This window comes from Nanorana parkeri, unplaced genomic scaffold (genome assembly GCF_000935625.1).
Source record: "Nanorana parkeri isolate BGI_ZX_2015 unplaced genomic scaffold, ASM93562v1 scaffold26, whole genome shotgun sequence".
Classification (NCBI taxonomy): Eukaryota; Metazoa; Chordata; class Amphibia; order Anura; family Dicroglossidae; genus Nanorana; species Nanorana parkeri.
Genome location: NW_017306294.1, coordinates 301,851 through 307,850, shown reverse-complemented (window position 1 = coordinate 307,850; position 6,000 = coordinate 301,851).

Here is a 6,000-nt window from a genome sequence, read left to right as displayed (position 1 = left end):
CAGTTCCCCATCAGGTCCATCAGCAGAGGGCGGGTACAATGCTAGTTTACTATTGGCTATTGCAAATTGAAATAGCCAATAGTAATGTCCCAATGCTTTTCAATGGGAATTTTTTGTTAATTTTTTTTTCTATTCTGACATCGATCGTGTCAGAATAAAGTAAAAAAGACATAGCAGTGTTTCTCTCCTAGGTGGCCTGGAGCAGGAGACTCCTAGAGCGCCCGGGAGATTTTTTTTATTTTATTTATTTTTTTAAAGCAGCAGAGCAGCCGGACAATAGGAAACTAATGGGCGGAGCTAGCTGTCACTGCTCCGCACAATCGTTTTCTATTTACTTTTCTTAACTTTTTTCACTCTTTTTCTGTTCTGCTCGGTACCTCTGAGGGACCAAGCAGAACAGCCGAGCCGAATGCAGCTCAGTGGCATTCGGCTATTCACTCACTGATGTTCGGCATCTTTAAGAATAGCCCAAACAGCAGTGAGAAGCCTGCCGGAGGGTCGGCTCAACCCGTACACATATCTATTCTGACATCGATCGTGTCAGAATAAAGTAAAAAAGACATAGCAGTGTTTCTCTCCTAGGTGGCCTGGAGCAGGAGACTCCTAGAGCGCCCGGGAGATTTTTTTTATTTTATTTATTTTTTTAAAGCAGCAGAGCAGCCGGACAATAGGAAACTAATGGGCGGAGCTAGCTGTCACTGCTCCGCACAATCGTTTTCTATTTACTTTTCTTAACTTTTTTCACTCTTTTTCTGTTCTGCTCGGTACCTCTGAGGGACCAAGCAGAACAGCCGAGCCGAATGCAGCTCAGTGGCATTCGGCTATTCACTCACTGATGTTCGGCATCTTTAAGAATAGCCCAAACAGCAGTGAGAAGCCTGCCGGAGGTTCGGCTCAGCCGATCCAGATGTTGGATCGGCTGAGTCGAACTCCTTCTGCACTTCGACCCCCTGCCACGAGAAGCAAGCCGATGTACAGCTGAAATCAGCCGTACCAGCCTGAAGTGAATAGCCGAACAGTGTTCGGCTCACTTCACTTCAGATCGGTCATTCACTCGGCTGCCCATGGCAGCTTAGTGAATAGACCCCTTAGGTTTAGTAAATGCCTGTGACTAGACGCAGGTCACACAATGTAATGTACCCCACCCCTGCAACATAAAGGTAGGCACAGTTTGCCTACTGATCATAATCTCTCCCTGTGTAATCAGAGATCTTTTCCACAGCTGCTCATAAACAGGGACACTAATGACTGCTCTTAGCTCTCACATTTATAGTGAGGTTATCCTGTCCCTCCCACTACTGGCTGTTTATGTCTGCTGGATAGAATAAAAATGTCCACAGGGCAATAAAGGTCAGGGGCTAAAACTTGCCCACTGAAAATTTGCTCAAAATTGGTTTGCACATGTGAATCCCGGAGATGTGCAACAAATTCATGATTAGTCATATCCAAAACTCTTACTATTGCAGAATCTATACGTCTCTATTACAGACTTGTTTTAGTCCTTTTACTGTTGCCACCGTATTACAGCATCGCAATATCAGAATGTAAACAACATGGTAACTGCATGGCAGCAGTGGTTTGCTTACATGTTGTAGATCTAGCTCCAAGCTCTGCAATTGAAGAGATTAGGTGGCTGTAAATGGTGCCACCCCACACCCCTTGCATCGCCTATGGAAAATTGTAGGTATTGTAGTTTGTCGCCATTTTGTGGCTGAACAGAATTTTAAGTCTTGACATATTTGGTATCTATTTCGTCGTCTCAACCAGGGGCAGACTGACAACACATGGGGTCCGCAGGCAATATGAAATTATGGGACCCCTTGTGTCCCGCCCATTTACAAGCCCTGCCCACCAACGAGCCACGCCCATTCACAAGCCCTGTACGCTGTGTCACCAGGGCTGTGTGACTTTTCACCAGGGCTCCATGTGGCTCATCACCAGGGCCCCATGCAGCTTGATATCAGGGCTGTGTGCGGCTTGTCACTAGGGCTGTTTGGTTTTTCACCAGGGCTGTGTTCGGCTTGTCACCAGGGCTCTGTGCGGCTTGTCACCAGAGCTGTGTGTTACCAGGGCTGTGTGACTTTTCACCAGGGCTGTGTGCGGCTTGTCACCAGGGCTCTTTGCGGCTTGTCACCAGGGCTGTGTATGGCATGTAACCAGGGCTATGCAGCTTGTCACCTGGGCTTTTGTGTGACATTTTGCCTGGGCTATTTGCGGTGTGTCTCCAGGGCTGTGCGACTTGTTACCAGGGCTGTGCGGCATGTCACTGGGGCTGTGTACGGCTTGTCACCAGGGCTGTGTACAGCTTGTCACTAGGGCTGTGTACGGCTTGTCACCAGGGCCCTGTGCGGCATGTCACTAGGGATCTGTGCTGCATCTCGTGGGTGCGGGCAGGAGAAGGAGGAGATGTTCAGCCAGACCAGCCCTGTAAACAACTGTCATCAGGTCCCCACAAGGTTGCCTGAGGTCCCCAGCAAGTGCAGGACCTTATGGAAGCTAACTTTTTAAAAATTAAAGTGCCGGTATCGGCGCTTAGTATTGGGGCATTTTCAAGAGTACGAGTACTAGTGAAAATGCCCGGTATTGTGCAACAAATTAATCATTGGGCATATCCAAATCTCTATTACAGACTTGTTTTAACCCTTTTAATGCTGCCACCGTAAGTATTACAGCATGGCAATATTAGAATGTAAACAAACTAAAGGTGCCCATACACTGCACGATTCTCGTACGAGAATCGCGGGAAATCCCGCGATCGTACGAGAATCGTGCAGTGTATGGAAGGCGTGCGACCGTTTCTACTGTACGGTCGCACGTCTTCCGTCGAACCAGCAGGCTAGAAAACCCGACGGGAATCGTACGATTCTCGGCGAGTGAGTAGCCTGCTTGTTCGACAACTGACGAACGGGCCGGTGTGCGCACGCGCACACTGCCCGTTTGCCGTCCTCCCAAGCCCGCCCCTCATTGCAGTCAAGGGGGCGGGCTTGCGATGATCGCAAGTACCATCTGCCTGTCCAAGATGGGCAGATCGTACATTTTTTTAAGTACTTTACAACCATCGCAAGACTAAGGTCTTGCGATGGTTGTACAGTGTATGGCCACCTTAAAGGTGCCCATACACCTTACGACCATCGCAAGACTTTTGTTTTGCGATGGTCGTATGCTTCTTGAAAGCCGTACGATCTGCCCACCTTGGACGGGCAGATCGTACTTGCGATCATCGAAAGCCGCTGAGGGGCGGGCTTCCGATGACGGCAATGCAGAACAGGCAGTGTGCGCGTGCGCACACCGGCCCGTTCCGCAGCTATCGGGCGAGCAGGCTAGAAACCCGCCCCGAAACGGCCACTTCTTTTTTCATGTTGGCTCGACAAAAGACGTGCGACCGTACAGTAGAAACGGTCGCACGTCTTAGTTCACACTGCTCGATTCTCGTACGATCGCGGGATTTCGCCCGATTCTCGTACGAGAATCGAGCAGTGTATGGGCACCTTTAGTTGTAACTGCATGGTGACAGCAGTGGTTTGCTTACATGTTGTAGACCCAGCATCAAGCTCTGCAATTGAAGTGATTAGGTGGCTGTAAATGGTGACACCTGCCTACCCCCAGCATCACCTATTGAAAATGTTAGGTATTGTAGTTTGTTGCTATTTTGTGGCTGCACACAATTTTAAGACTTTACATATTTGGTATTTATTTTGTGGACTCAGTCTCACCTTTTATATTTTAAATTTGTATAAGTTATCACTTGTGTGCACTAAAATTAATTTGTGTGCATTTTATACTGAAATATATAGATTTGATAACCAGTTGTACTAATATCAAGTGACAAAAAAATTGCAATTGCCATCATTTTATTCTATGGACCAATGGGTAGCATGTGTGCAACAAAGGGATTAATAAGCCTCTGCAATACAAGGAGTAACAAAAGGAAGTACCTGAATAAAGTCTGTGAACTTTAGTTTATGATCAAGTTTATGACTAGTGTATTCTCATTCGATAACACACTCTACTTCCTCCTCACACTAGTCAGAATACTTCTGAACTTGATCTAATGAGGAGGTGCCGTAAGTACAAGAATATTTGTGTAAAATTCTATATATTTGGTATCCTACAGAGTATGTGGTTACTGTATTTTAAACAAGGATATTTGTGTAAAGTTCTTTATATTTGGTATTGTACAGAGTATGTGGTTACTTAGTTGTATTTTTAATAAGGGTTGTTTTCAAGAAGTAGACACTACATTTAATTAAAAGATGACTTCCTTATATCTCAGTATTCTATAAATGATACTGACATGGCTCATGTTCACTGCAAATGTCCAGTTTGGGAGAACCAACTATGTTGTTTTAAGTTCCCATAAACCTTATTGTGTATGTGAAGTGAAACCATGCCAAGTAAAAAATATTTATTTGTTTTAGCAGATCAGCCCCTATCCATTAGAGTCTCTAAATTCCATGTCTGTCCACATTTTATCATTGCTAATTGTTTTAAAAAAAAATCTTTATCAATGTTGAATAGTGTGATATACAAGAGTGACAATTTTCTCCTTCTGTGAGAAAAGGAATAATCAGTAATGAAAACAAGTAAAACATTCCGGTGAATTACACAGCAACCATTCAAAATCAAAGTGTATTTTCCTGCAGCAGAGGTGTGAACACATCAGGAAGAATCTGATAGTTTTTTATCTACTTTTCCTTTCCTTCACTTTTATAGAATATCACAATTTACAATTAAAATTAAACACGTATCAAAGTAGATTGGTTTATTAAAGATCTAACATCAGCTAAGGTGTCTCTGGGTTGCGATAGCAAGCTCTTTAATGTTGATGGGGCATACGCATTTCATTTTTATGTTTTATTTTATTTGGAACTCCACCTAAAACTTTTTTTAGTTAGAGTTCAAGTTGGGGAGAGTGGCAGAATTTCTGTCAGGTTACTATTGCTGTCACTGGACCTACTGGTGAGATTTTCACACACTTTCTCTATTGATAGCAATGTTGTCAATAGGACAGGAAGTGAGGAGAGATCTCTCTAACAGCAATAAAAATAACCCCAAAAAGCTCTCTTGGCGTTATGTTGCGGTCCGTGTCTCTATTGGAGATTTCCCCTCACTTTCTGTCCTGTGGACGGCGTCATCAGCAATACAAGAAGTGAGGCCAAATAAAACCTCAGACATTAATAAAACCTGACATGAATTCTAACCCTTTCCTACTCTATCCAAACCTTCAAAAGTTAAAGAAGAACTCCAGGAATCTAAAACGTTAACTTTAACTCTAACTGCTTATTTTGGTCTAGGGGCTCAAATAAAAGAAATATACTTACCTGATCCTCAGTCCTGCCTGACTACTAGACCAGTCCCCACAGCCTCTTCTTCCATGGGCTCCGGCAGTCTAAGCCCCACTGATGTCATCACATCTAATGCAGTCCATTCACCTGCATTACATGTGAAGACACTGAAGGACATTCCACAGTCGGAGCAGAGGAGGAGAGGGGTGAATGTCGACTACTGCAGGACCAAGGATCAGGTGAGTATAACGTCTGTATTCCGGCCCCTGATAAAAAGTGCGGTGGTAGCCCAAATGCAAGGGTTAACTTTTGAAATCACTGGAGTTCTTCTGTAAAGGGTCAGTTTCCCTAAGTGGATGTTTCATGTGTTTGGTAAAAGCTGCCGGTTTAAAATAATGATTTATATTGCTCAGAGTCTTTATTGGTGGGATTTCTGCACTTAGGTTCCTGGGTCTGCACCTCTGTCATGGCCATAATGAGGGGTTCAGACTCTTCCTGTGGGATACTCTATTTATTTTATATTATAAAGATTTGAACAGAAGAAGCTGGAAAAGTCCACAAAAGGTGGGCAGGCGCACACAAGAGTCCCAGGTGGACGGGAACAGTTGACCTGAGTAGATTGAGCAATCCTTGTGAAATGAATTAAGAAGTTTCATGTAAAGCTGGCCATAGACCTTACAAACATCGCAAGACTTTTGTCTTGCAATGGTTGTAA